The sequence below is a fragment of the Oratosquilla oratoria genome, chromosome 15 (assembly GCF_046742065.1).
Source record: "Oratosquilla oratoria isolate Oo_2021 chromosome 15, ASM4674206v1, whole genome shotgun sequence".
Taxonomy (NCBI): Eukaryota; Metazoa; Arthropoda; class Malacostraca; order Stomatopoda; family Squillidae; genus Oratosquilla; species Oratosquilla oratoria.
In genome coordinates, this window is record NC_134791.1 from 24,819,241 (window position 1) to 24,843,055 (window position 23,815).

Consider the following 23,815-nt stretch of genomic DNA (forward strand, 5'->3'; position numbering starts at 1 on the left):
CTTTCCATATAATACAACTAAGTAAATACAACTAGGTAAATACACACACACACACACACACACATACAAACACACATACAAACACACACACACACACACACACACACATACAAACACACATACAAACACACACACACACACACACATACACAAACACACTGCATTGTCTGACAGTAGTCCCTTTCTATCAGTTGTAGAATGTTTTCCTTAGATAAGATAAATAAAAAATAATGATAAAATCCAGATAAGATTAAGATAATATAAGTGAAGTAACAAAAAATAAAAACACATCAATACATATATAGAGCATACAAATTGACTGAAACAGAAAGACAAATAAAAAAAAAGTGATTAATGGAATTCATTTGACGTTAGAAAAACAAGTCCTGTCCACAGTTAAACGCCTTCACCACAGTGATATACGTAATATATCTCATTCTAAATGCGTCCCTTTCATTACACAAGTACCGCTGGGTCTGACGAGTATTCAGAACACCTCGGGCACTCCATATCAAAATGATCATAAGGATTCTACGCCAGGAGACACGTACCTACGGCCGAAGCCGTTACCTTTGCCCTATGAGCTTGGACTACTAATGTGATTCGGAGAGAAGTGCGACACTCGAACCCACAACTAAGAGAATGCAAAAAAACAATATTTCAGATTAGGTCACAAAGGTCAAGGTGACACTGTCATATATCTTAGTAAAGTCATAAGACTTCATTCAGTTAGTTTGGAGACCCCAAAAGTGAAATGAACACCTTTCTCCCTCTGTCATTCATCACTCGATGTTACCACTTAATTCTAGTGTTTTCTCACTCAGTCCAACCCCTTCACCACTTAATTCTCTCCCAGTCATCACTAAATTCACTGCCGCAGCTTGGGCTATTAGTAAAGAAAATTGCATAGCGAATAAATTCACCGTGGAACTTTTAACATGAATTAACTACCACAACACAGAATCAAGAGTAATATAAAAAACTATAATGTGACACCATGGAATATATTATTTATGAGCATTATATGTAATATACTTGTTATGTAATATTTTGTATGTGTTTATATATATATATATATATATATATATATATATATATATATACACACACACAAATAATCACACGTGACTAAATGATCATGCAGAAAACACAGAGAAATTAAAGTTCGAAATACTAAACGTTTTCGTCTATTACATCTTCGATGTCGTAATAAACGAAAACGTTTAATATTCCGAACTATAATTTCCCTGTGGTATCTGCATGAATATATATATATATATATATATATATATATATATATATATATATATATATGTATATATATATATATATATATATATATATATATATCATATTACATATATACATATAATATTACGGGCATACAAGAAAACCTTGCATTACTTAAAGGATTAAACTTTCTTAAATATCTTTTTCCGTGGTTTGAGGGGCTGGTACCAATTCATACGTGGATGCAAGAAACTGTATCCACGCTATGCCACTGCAATTACGACACCCAAAGGAAGCTGATGCATTACAGTGACGTCCAAATCACCTCAATTCCGAGGTGAGTAGCTGTTATGGGTCATTACTTAACTCATTCATAATATTCGTCTTACGCAATTCTTCAGACGATTAAATAAAGCTTAGGATAAAGCTTTAAACCCCCACAGAGTTAAGCATACTGGTGGCGTAGTCGGATGCGTGCTGTTGTATTCACTTAGTTCTGGGTTCAAATCCCGCACTCCTCTCCGATTTCCAGCAGTAACTGGCTCCTGCCCCAACAGACCCAAAAGCGCATATTAGGGCAAAGGTGACTGCTTCGGGTAAAGCTACTCAGCGCCTCCTGACGTAGGCTCCTCATCACTGCCTTTCCTGGGTTTTGTTGTGGGTAAAGTGAAGCATTTTACGTTTTAAAGGTTATAAGAAGATAGTTTACGAAATGAAAGCAGATCGACAGAACACACTGAAGCCATTGACCACATTTGGGTCAGTGTCATCTATAACGATACATTATAATACAATGAATTTTATTTCTAAGATATATTACATCTACCCACGTATATCACGTCAATTTAATGGTGTCTTGGATGTTAGTTCCTTTCCCCCTTTTTTATTTCTTTATATATCAATTTCAACCTGTACCTGATTTCCATAACCATAAATGGAAATATGAGATATAATTTTAAAGTGGTTTACTTCTAATAAACTTGCTTTGTAACAGGTAATTTTTTATTTTAATGCTATCTAATTGGTATGAGCAAATATGTTGGAATAGTCAGGCGTCTCTAAATCCTTGTAACTCTCACTTTCTGATCCAATTATTACCTTATAAGGAAGATAAAGCAAAGAATAATTTACAAACAAGTCCCAGAGGTCATCTTCTTGAAACTGCATATCGAACTTGTTAAGGAATCACGAAAGAACTGGGCGTACAACGAGTATAAATCGACTTACTTAAAAACGAGTTGCATTTTGAGTTACAAAGGATTACAAAGGCGGAGCATGCTGACAGAGACCTTTTGGTCCATATCTAGGTCGGATGCGAAAAAAATATAATAATAAATAAATGAATAAACAAATAAATAAATAAATAAATGAATAAATAAAAATTATAATAATGTAAATAATAATCAACAAAATACGGAAATAAATGCATAGGTGTAGTTAAATAATAAACAAACAAGTAAATAGTAATTAATAATAAATTGACATATAACTAATAATAAATGAGACTCAAGCAAATAATAATAAACAGACAAATGATAATAAAACAAACAAATAATATAAAATAAATGACAGTCATTACAGTACCTTGCTTAGGTGCTTATCTAAGTGATTCTTAAAGCTTCGAACTGAACTACATTGCACTGCCTGTGCAGGAAGTTTATTCCATTCATTAACTACACGGTTGGCTAAGTTGTTTCTACCCATTTCCAAATTAAATATATTTCCTGACAGTTTGAGACCATTGTTTTTTGCAGTGTTAACGGTACTTTAGAGATATACTATAAGACTACTTCTTGTATAGTTACCTTACTTTTGCATTAATATTTCTCTCCACTAGGAAGTGTCCTTTAGCTACAGTATATACAAGAACCGGACACTTCAATTTTACCTCTTCCCTATGCTCATAAGGTGGCGTATTGGAATGTGTGCTGGTCTCGCATTCGCTTAATTGTGGTTTCGAGTCCCGCACGTGTCTCCGATTTCTAGCAGTGACTGTTACCTGCCCCAACAGTCCAGTGCAAAGGGGCAAAGGTGACAGTTTCGTCCGCAGATACTTGCCCCTGGTGTAGGCTCCTCATCATCAGCTTTTAAGTCACCGTTTCCCAACCCTGGGGTCACCAAGACATCTTGTATGCTATTTTGTTGTTGTTGTTGCAAAATTATATGAATTCAATACAATAACCATATATATTAACACATGTACAAATAGATTAGCAGTGTAGCGGTTATATTATGAGGATCATACTGGGATCGCCTAAAAAAAAAAAAAAAAAAAAAAAAATTAGGAAACACGGTTTTAGGCCACACCGTCGCATCAAAGCCTATCACCTAATTCCTCTTTAATTTGATCCACCGTCAAATCCTCTTCAAATGATCAAAACCCTGTTTCTTCTTCCGTCTGGTTACCCTCAGAATTACTATGAATATTTATCAATTCATTTTATCTTATTCTATTTTTTTTCATTATATTTTATTACTTTTTCTGTCTATTATTGTTTCTCCTACACCTTAAAGACTTACAAAGAATATTTCTTATGTTTCTTCCTTGAATTTGTAATTCTCCCTCCTACACTGTTTTCCATCAACAACGTGCAATCCGCAGTTCAAAGTTCATTTCCTCCACTTCTCTTTTTTATTTATTTCTTATTTTTTCGTTCATTTCTTTCATTATTTCGGTCATGAATATGTTAAACAGTCACGATGGGATCACGCAACGCTATGTCAACACCATCTTCTCAAGATGTTATTACAGTTATCTAAACTCACACAAACCTTTTTAATCTTGTTTTTCACTTCCCTCAGCAGATTTCGCTCGTCTTGTATATCTCTAGTTCCTCCTACTACGCGATTTTTCAAAATTTATCGTACACTTTCTCTAACTACAGATTTTTATTTTCTTTATTTGGTCAGCGTGAATACCTGGTCCATATAATTAGTTTCTTTATGAATGATCATCGTCTAACTCCCATAAAACAGTTTCTAGAATAATTTATGATGATGATATGGTTTAACATCACAAACTCCCCCCTATCGGAAGGCTAGGACGGTGCCCCTCACAGAGGACTTTATAGCGTGGAATTTAATGCACCATGCCCTTGGTTCGACTTCGCCGGTGGCAGGGTTTGAACCGTCATCTCCTCGACCTTCGCCGCAAGTAACGACGCCCTAACCCGCTCAGCCAGCGAGAATAATTTACGATTCGGTTTAATATCGCGAACTTCCCCTATCAGGAGGCTAGGACAGTACCCCTTACAGAGGACTTTGTAGCGTGAAATTTAATGAACCATGCCCTTGGTCCAACTCGCCAGTGGCAGGGTTCGAACTGCCATCACCTCGACCTGCGCCGCAAGTAGCGACGCTCTACCCCGCTCTCCCAGCAAGCATCCTCTAGAATATTTATTAGTTATTATTTCTTTGTACCCTTTACAGTTAATCCTGACCTTCTTCCCTTTGTACGTGAGCACAATATATACTGTCTTCCAATCCTCCGGCACCCAACTTTGTTAAGTGAATATTTCGTAAAAGAAAGAAAAAAAAAGAAAAAAAAAGTGAAAAAACCAGACATGGAGACGACGGTGAGTGTGGGAAAATAAATTTACTGAGATTTTATAGGCAAGTCAAGAGAAAGAAGGACATGTTGAATATTCATTTCGAAGGTGATGGTGGAGGAACAGGGTCAAGGGACGGGGCAAGTGAAGTGTCAGGATGTTGTATGAAGTGGGAGATGGTCACAGAATACACTGGGGCTCGTGAGGAATAAGGTAGTGGTGGACGTGAAGAGGGAGGAAAAATTGACAAGAGGAGAGGAAGTTGCTTCAGTAGATCACCTTTATAGGTAGCAATCCCGTCCCCACCAGAAAAATCAATAAATGAAAAAAAAAAAAAAAAAAAAAAAAAAAAAAAAAAAAAAAAAAAAAAAATGCGCTATGATCCGAATAACCATTTTTTTTTCTTTTTTCTTTTTTTTGGGGGGATGAGGGGTGTTGAAGAGACTTTGAGTCTATATATATATATATATATATATATATGTGTGTGTGTGTGTGTGTGTGTGTGTGTGTGTGTGTACATATACATACTCCGGTGGTGGTCGGGCCCCTTGCTGACCCCTCACCGCTAGCAATGAATGATAAGATTCTATGGTCCTGTGCCTCTCTAATCCAATCACGGACGTCTGGTCCAGTTCCGTCTAGGTTATCCTTCACGTTGTCCATCCATCTTCTGCGTGGTCGTTCTGGAGATCGTCTTCCTCTTTGATATTGTCTTTGGATCCATTCTTGCATTGTGACGGGTATACTGCAGTCGCCTTGACTTGATCAAATTCACAATATTTGTTTGGCCTGATATTTCCCATAACACTTCATTACTATGCCTTCTTCATTCTTGGTCTAGATAGTCAAATACTCGGTCCGATATTTTCCTTAGTACACACACACACACACACATATATATATATATATATATATATATATATATATACATACATACATATACCAAGGCTTTTTCCCCCTTCCAAGGGAGGTAGCCAAAAAGGGAAAGGCATAAAAACACTCCCACCCATTTCATCCCTAAATACACTCCACACCCCTCCCACCCTCCCTCTCATCTGAGCACCTCCAAGCGCCCCTTTACGTTCATCTGGTTAGTAGGGACGGAACACACACGTTACCTGGGTAGCAATATTCATATCTGGAAGAGGTAACCTTATCTTTTCACACCCTCATTGGAGTATAAACTCTGTCCCACAGCGTGGGAGCCTGCAACGGTAACCACTATATCAACAAGCCGCGCGCGTGTGTGTGTGTTGTGTGTGTGTGTGTGTGTGTGTGTGTGTTGTGTGTGTGTGTGTGTGCGCGCGCATGTGTGTGTGTGCGCATGTGTGTGTGCGCATGTGTGTGTGTGTGTGTGTCTGAGTGTGTGTGTGTGTGTGTGTGTGTGTGTGTGTGTGTGTGTGTGTGTGTGTGTGTGTATGTGTGTGTGTTTGTGTGTGTGTGTGCGCGCGCGCTAGCGCAAGCGTGCATGCCTAAGAAAAAAAAAAAAAGACAAAACAAAAAACTAAAATGACCTCTGTTCATAAATACAATTCAATATATTTTTGCGTTGGTATATAGACACGAATACGATTGCCATGATTAAGCGCTAAGTAGCTCCGTAATGACATATGAAGTCAACTTTTCAACCGGGACCCGAGCTCACGGACCGTGGCACCCGAGAGCGTGAGTCGGCCTTCAAGAAGTGCATCATCCAGCATTTATCATAAACGAAATCACGTCCTTCATCACGCTCCCTAACCCCTTCAATACGGCGACGGTCTTCGTAAATGGTGTCCCAGCAATTTACAGGCAATTCTATGCATCTGAGAGTACGGAAACCTACCTGAAGAAGGTCTGATCGATCTAGACACTTTCAGGATAGAGCTCCGCTTTCCTCCGAAGTCCACAAATACCTTAATCTTAGCTGGAACGAAATTCACTACTTCTGTCTCCGTATTGAACAGGTTAAGAAAGGAATGGAGTGACGAAAGACTCTATTATCTTGGTCTTTGTTCAAAATGTTTTATTACTTACCTGGATTCAAGTAATTAAATATAATAACATTTCCAATTTGGAACGCTGAACTATCCTGAAAATATTTTTTCTTCGATACAGTGAGAGTTCTTGATTAAGTATGAGACTTGTCACAAGATAATAAATGATCCTTCGTAGCCTATTTACTCTTTGTTGCATATTAGAAATCTTATTCTAGTTTAGACTAAACTCTCTTAGTCTGCTGATAAGAAGCTCCAGGCAAAAAGGGCTTAACGTCTGCTTCATCATAGTGCATGACACAGGTGTTCGAGAAAGAGCCTTAGGGAAGAAAGTTTCAGAAGTTACACGGGAGCTGCAACCTGCAACCTGCAACCTCCCTCCTCTCCTCCCACCCCTTCGCTCCCACCCTTCTTCTCCACCGACAAGAAGAACACAAAGGTAGATAGATGGAGATAATTAAAGATAGTTGAGCTTTAATGTAGCACGCCCGTCACCTTGAAGCGTTGCCCAACACACATCAGACTCTCTGCACGACTGGAGCAGACTCCTGAAGAACTCTTTGTTGAAGCCACGCTGTTGTGTGCCTTCCCTGTCATCTCAAGACGGAGTCTCCAACCCCGCTATTTGGTTTTTCGATTTTCGACCTCCTGGGTTTGATTACAGGCGTACAATGAATGCCATTTGTCTGCCGGCGAGGACTCGAGGGCGGGTAGGAGGTCGAGGTGAGGGGAGGGAAGGGGGAGGGGGGGTAGACGTTCAAGTGGGGAAAAATTAATCTCTTGACTGGAGGGGCCTCAGGGGTCAGATAGGGGGGATAGTGGGGGAGGAGATCCCCCCCAACCTCCTTCCCCCAGTTTTCTCGTTAGACACGGAGAGCGTATTAAAGTGTTGACACGATTCCCACAGCTCCTCAATGTTATATCCACCCACCCCCCCACCTCCTAGAGCCAACACAAAAGCCTTTCTTCAACCTCTTCAACATAGTCACGCACCTTGCAGACTGTCTTAACTTCCGTCATGCAGTTTTATTCAGGGTAATTAAGCGTCACCAAGCTGAAAATATTAACTGGTCTCGGTTGTCTTCTTGAATGCGAAGACGCATTTTTTACCCTTCGATTCTGAATAACACAAGACGATTCTGGTCAACTAATGTGGGTGTAACCGCATTGATGGGATTAACCGGTTGTTCCACAGAACGTTAAGCTATCTCGACATTGCATACCTTCTTCTCTTTGCAAACGGGAACACTCGCGACCTCCGAGATCGTGCACCACAAGACAAAAATCCCGCCACCCTTCCTGAAATTGAATATGCAAATATACCTTTCCCTGTGGAGTGCATACTCCTGAATACACTAGCTGTAGTACATTTTTTAATTCTATTACAAGGGTGTACAAGTATCTGGAGCTTGAATTTAGAACTAAATCTAGAGCAGATGACAATGTTTTATTTTTCATTAGAAGCCGAAGGACACATAACTGGAATAAGTCGTATTGGAATTTCAGACACTTTCGTAACATTTCTGTGCTTCCATTGCAATATGTTGCACGCTGCCGAAGCAAAAAGGACACCTAATATACATATACCCATCCCCTTGACACGAACGCCTACACTTCTCAGTATCACTGCACGGTCTCGTTGTGTGATACGTCAAGGACTATGGTAACGAAAAAAATAAAAGAAAAACGGTTTAACGGTTTTAACGGATTTAACGGTTTTTAACCCACTTCAATTTTTTTAACTGCTGTAACGATTTTATATATTTAATGACTTTCATTTATTTATACGATTTTAAGCAGTTCATTTATTTATTTGTTTTTTAACGGCTTGGATTTGGTTCCTCTCTCTCTTTTACCAAGGTGTAAGATTCTACTCAAAATCGTAGGGTCATTAAAGCTACCTCAGAGGTCATGGTCTGATTTTCAACGATTACAAGTGACTTAAGTTTCCCTCGTTAGTCGAGTACATAGGGCAAAGGTAATAACTTTGATCTGTGATAATGACCTGTCACATTTTTTATTGTAGGATTTTCCCGATCTATATAATCTCGAAGCTTAGCTATTATAAGAGATCCCTAACTCTTTTATAAATTCGGGCCCAGAACGAATATTATACCTGGAACTCCATAAAAAAATTATATATATATGCATACATATACATACATACATATGTATATATATATATATATATAATATATATATATATATATATATAAAACGAGATAAACAAAAAAATAATAATAATAGTTGTCTCCACGCAATGACTGTACCATAACTAATATAAGACTTATTTCTATTGATAGACTTTTTTATAAATTCGGGGCCAGGATATTATGTCTCTTTCCCTCGAGCATCAGATCTTGTTCTTTAAGTAGTGCTCTGGTGGCGTAATCGGAAGCGTGCTGGTCTCGCATTCGCTTAGTTGTGGGTTCGAGTCCCTCACTTCTCTTCGATTCCCAACAGTGACTGTTCCTTGCACCAACAGTCGAAGCGTATAATAGAGCAAATGTGACGGCTTCGGCCGCAGGTATTCTGCTCCTACTGGCCTTTGCTTGTCACATTTTTTTTTCTGTAAATTGAGTGGAACCGACCTTGCTCCATTTCAATCCTGTTACCAGGAATCAAAAAAAGGTACTTCGTTTCGAGTGGGTGATCACATGTCGGCAACAAAATGTAGGCTAGTTTGGACGTACTCTGGAGTATCAGAATCCGCTGCATCCTGGTTCACATCATTACGGATCATATTATCTCGCAGATCTCTTCCGCCTGACATTTTTTCAACTGTCTCTTGCTTGTTGCTTAAAAAAAAAAAAAAAAAAAAAAAAAATTATAACACTTTCCTTATTTCAAGACTTGACATTTCAATTATCGTGTTATTTAATATAATTTGATTTTCTCTTATATCTTAATTTATTTTTTCTTAATTTCATAATTCAAAACTTCATTCCTTATTTTATCTTGTTTCTTTCCTTTCCGTTATCGACAGTCTTGTAGCTAATACATTACTGCAGACAAGAGCTGTTGACAACGCAGCAGACTACAGTTCTATAGCCTGAAGCACACACTGTCTTCGCGGTGCGTAGTGTAGTAATTCAGCCACATCATCTTCATCTTCAGCGTAATGATGTTTCTGTATCCTCCTCCTTTTCCTCTTCCTTTTATTAGTCCTCCTACTCCTCTTCCTCTTCTTATTCCTTATCTTTTCCTTCCTCCTCCTCTTCTTCCTTCTCCTTCTTCTCTCCTTCCTTTTTCTCCTCTTCCTTTTCTTCGTGGTCCTCTTTCCTTCCTTGTTCCTTCTCATCTAGTTCGTCCTCTTCTTACTCCTCCCTCTCCTCCTCTTCTTTCTTCTCTTCTCTCTCCTTCTTCCCTTCTTCGTTTTTCTCCTATTCCCGTTCTTCATCTTCTTCCTGTTCCTCTTTCCTTTCTTGTTCCTTCTCATCTAGTTCGTCCTCCTCTTCTTACTCCTCCCTCTCCTCCACCCCCTCCTCCTCCTCTTCTTCCTCGTCCTCCTCCTTCCGCGGGATGGTTCTGTGTGATCATACTGTGTTCTACCTGGCCACTGTGTACATGTGACATCTCCTTGTCATGTTACTTGACGAAGTTACTGTACTGTGATGTTATAATAAGATGACAAAAGTAAACCTTGAGATCTGACAATGTCGTTTCGAATGTTAAGCGATAGAGACAATGTCTATTAGCTATGCTATTACAGTAATTATTTCCTGAACATATGTCGCGGTGGAAGCATTAGAAATTGGTACAACTTAATGACATGGAAAGGTCTAACATAACCACACTATTCAAATATATCACGTAAAAAAACCTTGTCAGGAAAAAACTAAGACTCGAAGATTGAAATGGTCACAAAATATAAGTTCTGGAGGCTGAAAACATAAATAAATCAACATTAAGATAATGTGACAATTCTTAAGTACTGTGAAGTATTGATGGAAGGATCCTTGTGCGGAGATGTTTAAAATATAATTTCTTTAAAAGTATGACAATCAGACACAAGCTAAATTTCCAGGTGTATGTTTAAATACACTTGTTCGCACGCACGCACACGTGCACACATACTGCATGCCTATGGGCGTGCACACACACACACACACATACAAAGGAGGAGCATGCCGACAGGAGACCTTTTGGTCCATAACTAGGTCGGGTGCGAAAAAAAAGATAAAAATTATAGATAAATAAAAATAACAATAATATAAATAATAATAAGATAAATAGGTAAAGTTAAATAACAGACAATCAGGTAAATATCAAATAATAATAAATGGATAGGTAAATAATAAGAAATAATATAATCAAATAAATAACAATAAACAGACAAATAATAGCAAATAAACAAATGATATGAAATAAATGGCAGGCATTACAGCATCTTTCTTAGGTGTTTATCTAAACGAATCTTAAAGCTTCGAACTGAACTACACTGCACCGCCCCTGACGCTTGCTCTCACACACACACAGACACACGCACGCACACACTATGTTAGAATACATGTATTTATACATAAATGTGTATTATATATATATATATATATATATATATATATATATATATATATATATACATATATATATACATATATATACACATATATATACATATATATATACATATATATATATATATATATATATATATATATGTGTGTGTGTGTGTGTGTGTGTGTGTGTGTGTGTGTTTTTGTGCGTGTGCATATTTATGTTTGTATATATGTTATATGTGCACCTATTTTGTGCATGTATTCATAAATGCATGTATATATGCATGCAAGACTGTATGTATGCATAAATGCAAATACGGCAATATGTATGAGGGCACAAGTGTATTCATGCAATGTATGCAGATATGTATGATTTTATGTATGTGTGCATCCATGTATACAAATACTGATACTGTGGTCTCAAAATCTGAAGCCTGAGAAATTCACGTAAAGCTTCAAGACATGTAAAGAAAAGAAATATAAAATGAAATGAAAAAATTTCTTACAGACTTTTTCCCAAGGAAAACATAGCCAACTCTATCAATCTGTGTTTACCGTGAAGTACAAATTTGTAAAAAACAAATTTGTCAATTTTTCGTATGATGTTCTGAAGAAGAAACTCGTTCCTTGTGAGCAGATTTTATCTAGCACAGGTCGAGACGTTTCCAAAATTTGAGAAAAAGCATATAAAAAAAAAAAAAAAAAAAAAAAAATCTTGCAGATAAGATACAAACACAAGAATTACGTTTGGCATACCGAAATCTCCATTTTAATAAAAAACAGTCCAACTTTCCTTACGTGCAGAAAAATGCAAAATATACAGACCTATTGTCCACATACGAACCATAGCTATCCTAGATGCGGCTCGAGATTGCTCACGCGGATAGAAACGTTAGTAAATTACATTCCTATGATTTATCTATTGTCAGATTTAAGCTAAAAAGTACAACTTTAGATCAAGATGGCAGCAGAGTTATAGGAGCAAATAAATGAAAAATAAATTGTAAGATTATTCAAAATAAACAGTATATCATAAGTAAAATAGTTCCCCTGACGTACTCTTGGCTAGCATTCCCATCTTCGTCTTGTAGAGTGCAGGTGCAAATTGATTCTATTCCTGATAGTCCGCCACAGAACAAACGTTTAGCTCGCAAACCAGTAACCACAAACACGCCATGCTTTATAATTCAATCAATAAATCATTCTATATTAATCCCCGCCCATCGCCCTTAAGCCCATCGTCTGAACCTCTTGTGGCACTTGAATCCATTCCTGTTGATGGGCGTTATCACATTAGGCTTTCACGGGCTTCACACTGGGCTTCACCAGCATCGAACCTTGAGAGTTTTCTCGAGTGAAAACAACCTCGGTTACAATATTCTATTTTTCAAATCTCCAAATATCAAATCGCCTCTTCCTTATATGCAAAAAGATTGTGAACTTATATAAATGTTAAATACAATACTGAGATGTTCTCCGAGATGTCTAGATTTGTGTAAGCGAAATCATATTCTAGTTATTCAAATGGATATTGGACGTAGGATGTCGGAGGGAAAATAGCCCAGTGTCATTGCCTTTTAAGATCGACTTGGAATGTGTAAGTAACGTCATTCTAACGATTGGCCGTTTAACTTTTTCGTTTTTATTTTATTTTTATGTTTGTGATGGTAGTCTTGTCTTTCTTTAAGTGTAGAATGTCATCATTCTATTGTATCTAAAAGTACAACAAAGAAAGCTTTCTGTGAACTACTTGATCATCATAAGTATTTAATTGATTTGGGCTAATAACAAATAAGCCTACTTTGTTAAGCTGCTTACTGTAGAATACTTGTTTGAAGACTGAAGGAATCAAGAAAGTTTTTATCGGATTCCATCAATATATTTACATCTAATCAATGGGTATCCATATACCCTATTGTTATATGTCATCCCATATTTCTCTTTCAACTGGTGGCGTAATCGGAATCGTACTGGTCTCGCATTTACTTAGTTGTGAGGTCGAATCCCTCACTCCTCTCCGATTCCCAGTAACGGCTTCGGCCGCAGGTACGCGCCTCTTGGCGTAGTCTCCTCATCTTCTTCCAAAGAAAATTTAGTCTATGCAGTGTAGGAATGAAACCCGTAGAAAATCAGAACCTATTCGTAATTACAAATTTCCATTTGTTAAATACTTTTTACTAAACAACTTCGAAAATCGACTGCTTTTTTCCCCTAATTCTGCAGCAGAACTCTTTCATAATATGACCTATAAATCAAGAAAAATATATCTAACAAGTGTATCTCTAAGATATCGTACATCATTTACGCTTGGTATGAAGTGACTAGATAGTAAAAACACTTGTTTTTTCTCTATCAAATAACCTGAAGCTTGAGTTTTCTTTCGTTTTTTCTTTCATAGTTCGTGTGAGTCTAGACAGGAATCATGATTGATGACAATTACAATCAAAACTGACGAATGAACGTATGAGCATAAGTTAATAGAATACTAAAATGGAATTGAGAACTTGTTATATGATCTTGGCTGCAATTATTATTATTTTTTTTTTAGAATGTTACTTTTGAAGAGATTTTCCTGACTTAAATTGTATTTGGTTCTCATAATTAGTATGCAGCATTGGGCTAAAACCTCCAGCGGCTTATAAAAACTGACAGAGCTTTGTCCTACCACAGGTTTCTCATATCCCGCTCCGTGGGAGTGGCATGGCGATTTTTTTTTTTTTTTTTTTTTTTGAGTAAGCAATACTAATAAGGTTTTTGATGAAGTAAGACGGTCAACATGGTCCTTATTCAAAAGTATTTTATATCACTTCCCCTGATGTCGCAATCAGAAACGAGCTAGTCTCGTATTTGCTTAGTTATGGATTCAAGTCCCACTCCGCCCTCCAATTCCCAGCAGCGACTGTTACCTACCCCAACAGTCCAAGCGCATAAGGCAAAGATGACGGCTTCGGTCGCAGCTACTCAGCGCCTCCTGGCGTAAGCTCCTCACCTTCTACAGTGCAGTAGTACTGAGATACACATCGTCCTGTATAAACCCGTTTCGAAACTCACAAGTCATCCTGGCTTGTGAAACAAGTAACATATTTCCTATTTCATCATGTCACTGTGGCAAAACAACATAGAGTGCCCCTGTACCATTTGTCCCCAAGTATGTAATCAACACATTTCCTCATTTTTTCGACCATCCTTTACCTTGATAAAAACGAACACCGTAATTACAAGACCCGTTATAGGTGTAGTGGGCTTAATTAGTAGCAATTACTGGATGTAGTCGAGTTCTTGGACAGTGCTATTCCATTCTACGTCATGGTTGTTTTGATACAGGTGGATTGGCAAAAAGTAGAATATCATTAATGAACATAAACCGAGTCAACTACGCACTTTAGATTTTATTGATATTGAATTCTATTATTGGAACATTGTCGTTCCACCCAAATGTCATAGAGACAAAATTCACCTCGAAGTGGAGTACATTGTACATGTAAGTCTACATGTGCACACGCGCGCACGTACACGAACACACACGGTTCGAAGGTGCAGTGGTACCGTTCTCGTCCGCTAATTTAACGATCAGAGTTTCAGTCCCACCCAGGGCTGAAAAAAAGAAAAAAAAAAAAATCCGCATCGCTACACTGCGAGCCGGCAGGCCAACTTTGGTGGACAAGAAGTCAGGCTCGGGGCTGGGTGGATGGATGGATGAATGGATATGTATGTATGTATGTGTGTGTGTGTGTGTGTGTGTGTGTGTGTGTGTGTGTGTGTGTGTGTGTGTGTGTGTGTGTGTGTGTGTGTGTGTGTAAGATCACAGCATTACCCATAGACCGGGCCACATAAATGTGTGCTCTAATCCAGGAAGGTACTAGTTGTCGATTACAAGTTCAACACGTGATCCAATACTGTAGTGAATCACTCACTCACTCACTCACTCACTCACACACACACACTCGGCTCGATGGCGCAGTGGTAGCGTTCGCAACTGCTGCTCCGGTGGTCCGAGTTCGATTCCCGCTCAGGGCTTAAATAATATCAGTATAATTGAGCTACGAGCCGGCACTTCAACTCTCGTGGGTGGGGAGATATGTATGTGTGTGTGTGTGTGTGTGTGTGTGTGTGTGTGTGTGTGTGTGTGTGTGTGTGTGTGTGTAAGAAGCATTACCCATAGATCGGTCATATTTGAGCTCTGAACTCTCATCCGAGAGGGTAATAGCTGTCGATCACGACTCCATCATGTGATCCAAGACCATGGTGAATCACACACACACACACACATATATATATATATACACACACACATACACACACACCAATCCAACCACCTACACATTTCAGATAGTGCAAATAACGATGTCACAGGACGGGTACAGGAGATGGAGGTGGCTGGAGACCATGTGATCTACAGTGATGACATCCTAGATTAAGATCTAGAAAGTACACTTCAAGAACTAAGCTGGAAGTGGGTCGGCTTGGTAGTGGTGCAAAAAGTGGCAATCTAGTAGCTGGAAGAATGTAATGAATTATCAGTGGTTAATTAAGTAGTGCTTGGAGTGGGGAAAGAAAAAAGTAGAATGGTAATTGAAAAAGCAATTGAAGAAGGTGGACATGTCAGAGGAATGTACGTTATTTCGAGTTGGTGTCTCTTAATATTTTTTTTTTTTTTTTTTTTTTTTTTTTGATCGAGTTAATAGTAAGTTCAGTCAAGACTGTTGACTCCTCCTTTTGTAACGGTGAGTTGTACAGATTCCTTGGTAGCAACAGGCACCTGAGTATTCTAATCAGTTGATAATCGTCGAACACGGGCCTAAGCAACTTTCGGTATAAGAAGAGCCGGTTCTCTAGCCTGGTGAATAAAAGTTTCTGGTACACTCGGTAGCAACATATATATATATATATATATATATATATATATATATATATATATATATATATATATATATATATGAATATATACATATTAGGAAATTATTCATGGCGACGCCCCTTCAAGTTAATAACATCCTCCTGAGATGTACTTCTTCCTAACAGCAAGTGAGTTTCTTCAGCTGTTGATTAACCCTGAGAATGAAACAAATATCGAGACAGTCCTGTTTCGTTATGTTTTATGACTTTAGAGTTTTGTTCTTGCTGCACTCAAGCGATTTCATTTAACAGTGGGAATCCTCTACTCTGTGAAAGGATTACAATTATCTCATTCCGATGATGATGATGATGATGATGATGATGATGATGATGATGATGATGATGATGATGACTATTGTCACTACTGTTATCATAATATTGCTTTTGTTTGATACAGTTCCATCGTTTAAAATAATCATCATCCCCATACGTCGACTACTTTTTATTCAATTTTATTTTTTTATGTTTTATAGAATTTTATCGTTTATTTTCTACCACCATTTAATTTCACTTAGGCGAGGAAAACACGCTTTAGCAGTTTCAGTGCTGACAACAAGAAAACAAGAAACTTTGGACTGAATAACAATAACTGTAACACACCGCCAGAATCTGGATCTGATTAGAAACAGATGAAAAAAATCTTAAGGAGGTTCCGCACCTTTACCTTGTGATTAGATAACAAGCGAGATATGTTATGATAAGAGACCCCTGGCGATAAGACAAACGGAAAACTAGTGTGGGAAAAGCGAAATGGTCAGAGATAACCCTGAAGGAAGACATCGGATGCGGAGATAGAGAAACAAAGAGCGAGAGATAAACTCGTTTGACTTCGACAGCCCTTCTGGATAACAAAGAGGAGATAAAGTCCAAGTGGCGACCTCCTCCCATCGTGGTGGGAAACGAAGAACCCGAAAAAAATAAAGAAGAATAAACATTCAAGAAACTCCTCCTCCGAAATCAAAGATGCAGTATATACGAGGTTACTTCTTCCTACTACTGAAGAGGACCACAGACCAATTGCAAAAAAAAAAAAAAAAAAAAAAAAAAATATATATATATATATATATATATATATATATATGTATATATATATATATATATATATATTATATATATATATATATATAATAATAATAATAATAATAATAATGTATAAATAGATAAAAAATCAGCCAAATCCCTCCAAGGATCAAGATGTAGTATATGCGAGTTAACTTCCTCCTACTACAGAACAGGACCAGGAACCAATTTCCGAAGAACCTCAAAAAATGGAGAACAAGAACAAAAACAAAAGGAAAAAGTACAAAAAAAAAAAATAAACATTCAACGAATGTCTCCGAGGTCTAAGATGCAGCACATACGGTTTTGCTTCCTCCAGCTACAGAAAAAACCCCACATAACTCCCAGATGTTATTTGTCCCTACTTCGGGCTCTCAGTCTCCGAATAGAACCTCCAATCATCTACTGTAGAGGTCCCAAGTGCGCAAGGCTTTGAGAGGAGACTAGGCAAGTACTGGGACATACAAGAAGTGAAGTTCAGCTATGAAGCAATACTATCTCCTGAGTCAAGGATCAATTAGGACTGAAGATCTGGATGAAAAGGCTAATTGCCCTGCGTTCATTATCCACCTAAGGAATCTAAGTATCATTCGAGTACCATAAGCAAAGGTTACTTTTTTTTATACCAGCAAAGGTTACTTTTTTTTTTGTAAAGAGCAGATATGACCCAATCTAAAATAAATAAATAAACAAACAAATAACTAAATATAAAATCTAAAAAAAAATCCTACAACGCGGTAGGAAGTGAAGCTCAAAATCGTTCTTGTGGAATCCAAAAATCCGTTGTGTTCCGTTTTTCTTCTGTCTCCTAGACCCAATTACCACAGATTAGTTAATATATAAGCTATCCGAGCATATTGGGTTCAGGTGACGCCTTTATCAGCAGCTAAGAACCTCTAAACGCATGGTTAATCTATTTGAGGAAGAGGGCGAGTTAATGACATAATATCTTCATTGATAAGCTAATCAAGACCCTTTGTAAGTTTACACTGTAACACTGTTAGTTTCTTCACGTTAGGAAAATTCTTCCTCATGCCCAGTAGGTGAAGAACAGACCTTAATCTCTCATACCAAAAGGCTAGATCTCTTAATTTAGTTTGATTACTCTCAGACATTTTTACTCGTCTTAAACAAATCTTACAATCTGGCTAAGTCAACTGGAGAGAGATGTGTTTAGTACTGGGACAAGAATAATGTCGAGATGCAGCACACTAAGTGGCTGTAAACAAGTAGATTTGATAAGGCGGCCGACAGGACACCCTGCAGTGGACTAAAATGTTGAGAAGTAAAAAGTAAAATCGAATAAACAAATAACTAAATGAATCAGAAAAAAAAAAAACTTGAGGGATAAAGAACACTCCAATGAAGAAGTAGCCACCAGGGAAATGGTCCCGCGTCACAAAACGGAAAGAGAAGGAAAAGAGAAACTTAAAGAGGAGGTTCCTGAGCTGAGAGGGTGAGAGAGTGAGAGAGGGGACGGCGGTTCAGACATCACAGGAGGGCTGAGGACTCAGGTGAATGAAGTGTCCACAAAGTAGAAGCAGCAAGAAAGATTACAATTCAAGATGATGTCAACTTGAGTCAAATAGACGAAGGAGGAAGAACATGAAATTCCAACGGGAAGCGTTATAAACAACTTCATGAATGAAAGAGAACAAAGAATATAAAAGGAAGTGAGAAAAAAAGTGTTTTAAGAGCGCATTGGTTGAGTAAAGAATGCTCCCCCCCCCAAAAAAAAAAAAAAAAAACCGGTAAGGATTGACATTCAAAAATTCAAAAGAAACAAAATTGAAGGTACAAAGATCTCAAAAACGGGCAAGAGTAAAGCGTCAACAAAGCGGGTTGTGGAGGGACTCCTCACGGAGTATGGAGGATTGAGGGTGGAGGATGGAGGGAGGGGGTGGGAGGGAGGAAGGGGAGTCTAATGCGCCTCCCCCTGGAAGCATTAGCGCTCCGCGATGTTATCTGCCGCAGAGGGACCGCAAAAACCCACACCGTTCTGCCGCAACTAATAACACTGCCGCAGTCCCTATCGGAACCCATCTTGCGGCTCCATCGTCACCGCTTCCTATGAACCATACATAGGCTAACGTACATTCATCTATGGGTGAATACGTAATACTCACTCACACTTAAATGAGTGGCTTCCATTCCATAGCGATTAAACAAGTGAGCAAATGATCACACACACACACACACACACACACACACACACACACAAAGACTCACTCATACTTATATGAATGACGTCCATTTGAACGCGATTAAGTGAGTAAATGATCTCTCTCTCACACACACACACACACATGCACACACACGTACACACAAAGACATACACACAAAGACATGCACACACACACAAAATAACACAAAGTACTGTACGGATATTTCGCCGCCAGCAGCAGCGTGAGAACCTCAAAGATTAAAAAAAAAAAACGTGCACGTCCGCGTGACGAGTAGGAGGAAACTGGACCGACGGGAGTCTCTTGATCTATTGCGTCACTCATGACGTCACACAAGTCCAAGCCACCAAGTCGCAGTTGCATTACTACTCTTACAGTCCTTTCGTTTATTTCTTTAATTTTTTTTTTTATTTATTTCAGCTTTACTATGTTGGCATTGTTGGTTTTGTGTTAACGCATTGCGAGTGTGAGTGTGTATATGTATCTGCGTGAGTGTGTGAATGTGTGTTGATTGATATACATAAAGTTAAAATTATATAATACATATATATAAATAATATGTATGTATGTGTGTATACTTTTGCACATGTATAAACATGAAATGCGGCATTATTGAAAAAAATAACAATAAAAAAAAACTTCCTTTAACATTAAAGTACATCTTAAACGGGAACCCGAGAACCTGAAATTACGCAAGATGACCTTATTCTATTAAAAAAAAAAAAAAAAAAAAAAAAAACACACACACACACACACATGGTAACTCACCGGAGGCACCTGAGGCAAAGAACTTCCTGGCGATGGCCGGATAAGAAACGTCCGGGGAAAGGGGTCCTCGGGTAATCCCGGACTCTACTTGATCACCTCCACAGAAGTCTCCCATGCACACTGTATCAGACCCTCCGTCCCACTCAATACATTACTCACTCACGAACATTTTTCATAAACATACACACACACGCGTGTTCGCCCACACACACACACGCGCGTGTTCACCCACCCACCAACACACACACACACACACACACAGCACACACACTGGGTGAGTGTGTGTATGTTTGTGTGTGTGTGTGTGTGTGTGTGTGTGTGTGTGTGTGTGTGTGTGTGTGTGTGTGTGTGTGTCTGTGTGTGTGTGCGCGCGCGCGTGTGTATGTATGTGTGTGTGTGTGTGTGTTTATATGTTTGTGTGTGTGTGTGTGTGTATGTGTGTGTGTCTGTGTGTGCGTGTGTCTGTGTGTGTGCATGTGTGTGTGTGTGTTCGTGCGTGGTGTTTGTGTGCGTGTAAATGAGCGCGTGTGGGTGCGTGTGTATGTACAGTGTGTGTGTGTTTGTGTGTGTGTGTGTGTGTCTGTGTATGTGTGTGTATGTGTGTGTGTATGTGTGTATGTGTGTGTGTGTGTATGTGTGTGTGTGTGTGCGTGTGTGGTGTTTGTGTGCGTGTGTGGTGTTTGTGTGCGTGTGTGGTGTTTGTGTGCGTGTGTGGTGTTTGTGTGCGTGTGTGGTGTTTGTGTGCGTGTGTGGTGTTTATGTGCGTGTAAATGAGCGCGCGTGGGTGCGTGTGCATGTACAGTGCGTGTGTATGTACAGTGTGTGTGTGTGTGTGTGTGTGTGTGTGTGTGTGTGTGTGTGTGTGTGTGTGTGTGTGTGTGTGTGTGTATGTGTCTGTCTTTGTGTGTGTGTGTGTGTGTGTGTGTGTGTGTGTGTGTGTGTGTGTGTGTGTCTGTGTGTGTGTGTGTGTGTGTGTGTGTGTGTGTGTGTGTGTGTGTGTGTGCATGTGTGTGTGTGCGTATGTATGTGTTTGCATGTACAATGTGTGCGTGCGCGCGCGCGCGCGTGTGTGTGTCTGTGTATGTTTGAGTGTGTGTGAAAGAGTGCGATCGAGTGCGAGTGTGTGCGCGCGCGCGCTCGCGTCTCGTTCAGCCATTACAGACAATTATACATTTCTCATTACACTGGACTAATTGCATCCAAATGTTCTTCTATGTTGTGCAGGTGTCGCGTCCTCGAGGCATCACACCAAGAAGGCTCTGCCGAGTCCGCATTACACCGTGTAACCAAACACATGAAGGAGAGAAAGCCTTTGTTCCCGAAAACGTTCCAACACGCACAAAGAAATACCAAAAATAGTAAAAACAAAATTTCATTTCTTTTTTCACGGGTTTACAAAAAGATGAACCTATGTCAGGAGGCGCGTCTCTGCGGCCGAAGCCGTCAACTTTGCCCTATGCGTTTTAGGGACTGTTGGAGCAGGTAATAACAGGGTTCGAACCCATAAACAAGTAAATGCGTGATCAGCACACTTTCGAGATCGACACCAGCGAACATGGTAGAGAGAGAAAGGGTAATTTGTCCGCTTTCTTGATACAATGGAAAAATATCTTTTGGTAGCTTTTGGTAACTAAAGAGGCAAAACAGAAAATCCGCTTCAATGTGACCTGATGTTGTATTAGAAAAAAAAAAAGTCTCAAAAATTACTCTTACGAATATTCTTGAATAATATGGTAACTAAAGAAGCATATAAAAAATCCTCTACTTTGTGACCTGATGTTCTGTCAAAAAAATCTCAAAAATAACACTTACGGATTTTCTTAAAGAATATAACAAAACATACAAACTCTTAGACTTTCAGAACGGAGGAGTTCACAGCCCTTTCGGCTATGGCGATGAAGACCATCAAAGAGGGCATTATAATTTGTCTTGTGGGAAAAAAAAAAAAAAAAAAAAAAAGGAAAAATATTCAAGGACCGCAGACGTGAATGTGCATTTCACATGCCAATGGATAATGGAAACCGTGAGGATCATCTGTCATCATTAGATAAATACATCTCCTCCTCACGCATGCTGACCCGGACGAGACAACAAGAGTCGTGGCGGACATTCTCTCCCTTATTTTTACACCCGATTCCTTCAAAAATACAAATAAATCAAAATAAAATAAAACAAAGTAGAAATTAAAATAAACTGATTTCTAAACACATGAATGAATTAAAGTCACAATAATTATAGGAATAAGTAAAATAGACAAGTCAATAAGTAAAATAAATAGATAAATAGATATACAAATAATGAAAAAAATGTATAGAAAAGAACAGAATGAAATAAAGTGATATAGAATAGAATAAAATGAAATAATGAAAAATGATAAATAGATAATACAATAAAAGTATTACAAAAAGTAATTTCTCACGATATTGTACACCTACCTTCTTCACAAAAGCAATTTAGAATCCATTTTCTACAACAAACTGTGGTCGAGTGCAAAAGCAATTGGTGAATTACTCAAATACTCAAATAAAATTTCAAATTTTTTCCTTATCCTCTAATTCTTTTTTTATTCATTTTTTCCTCTTCCTTTTCCTTTATACTTTTTCACTTCAACTTCCGTAATTATCTTTACTTGTCATTTTATTCCACCTGTTTTACTCTCTTCCCCGTCTCTCTCCGTCCCTTTCCCTTTCCGTCTTTCTTTTTCCTCTCCCTCATACTCTCTCCTTCCTTCCTCCCCCTTTCCCTCTTTCCGTCTCTCTTAGTCCCTCTCCCTCTCTCTCCGTCTTCTTTTCTCTTTCCTCTCCCTCCTTTTCCCTCTCTCCTTCTTTTCCCTTTCCTCCCTCCTCCTCTCCCTTCCTGCCTCCCTTGTTACCTCCCTCCCTCCTCTCTTGGTTTCTAAACATGTCTAATTCACCCTTTGTTTCCTTTCCTTTCCTCCAACCAACCCTATCATATTTCAGTGTTCCTACTTCCCCCAGCAACCTCCTCTATGCCTTCTGAACACTTTCCTCGTTAGTAACGAGCCAAGCTGACCACAAAGACATAAATACCCACATATGTAAATACTCCTTAGTCTTAGTCGAGCTATGCAAATGTAATGGGAAGTCTATACGATCCTGGGACTGCGCTTGTTCAATGGAGATCTTATTTCGGGGTCATTCTTCGGCGCTCCGGAGAGCCAAAAGAGGGTCGAGTCTCTGGTTCTCTTTCTTTTCTGTTTGTGATCAGAGTATTTTTGGGACTTATTTTTTTAAAGAAATTCTTGCAGGTAATCTGCCTCCAATTCTTTACCCACGATTGGTTTTGTTTATATTTTATTCTTTTTTACTTATTCAATACTGTCAGATTTTATGGAATTGGTTCTGGATTATGTGGAATTAATTATTTATAGGTAATAGTCTTACTCCATCCTGGAAACTGTTTTAATCGATCAAAAATTCTTTCAGTCCAACATCGGCCATATGATTCCAAAAAGTACACTAATATTTTACTGCTGTAATGTCTATGAGAGATATTTTTGTTTTGAAGGAATTTGATTATCAAAATATTTTGAATTACTTATAAATCACTTAAGAATTTCCAAGGTGTTTGTCCATATAAATTAAGAAACGAAATCGAATTAATGTCGCGTTATACAACGCAGACTACATTCTTAC

General features: G+C 38.5%; 1 protein-coding gene across 3 annotated transcripts in view; it reads right to left on the minus strand.

Annotated features, from left to right (window-relative positions):
* Positions 1 to 23,815, minus strand: part of LOC143033019 (uncharacterized) — a 787,267-nt gene that overhangs the window by 156,192 nt on the left and 607,260 nt on the right. The gene's annotated exons all lie outside the window — the stretch shown is intronic.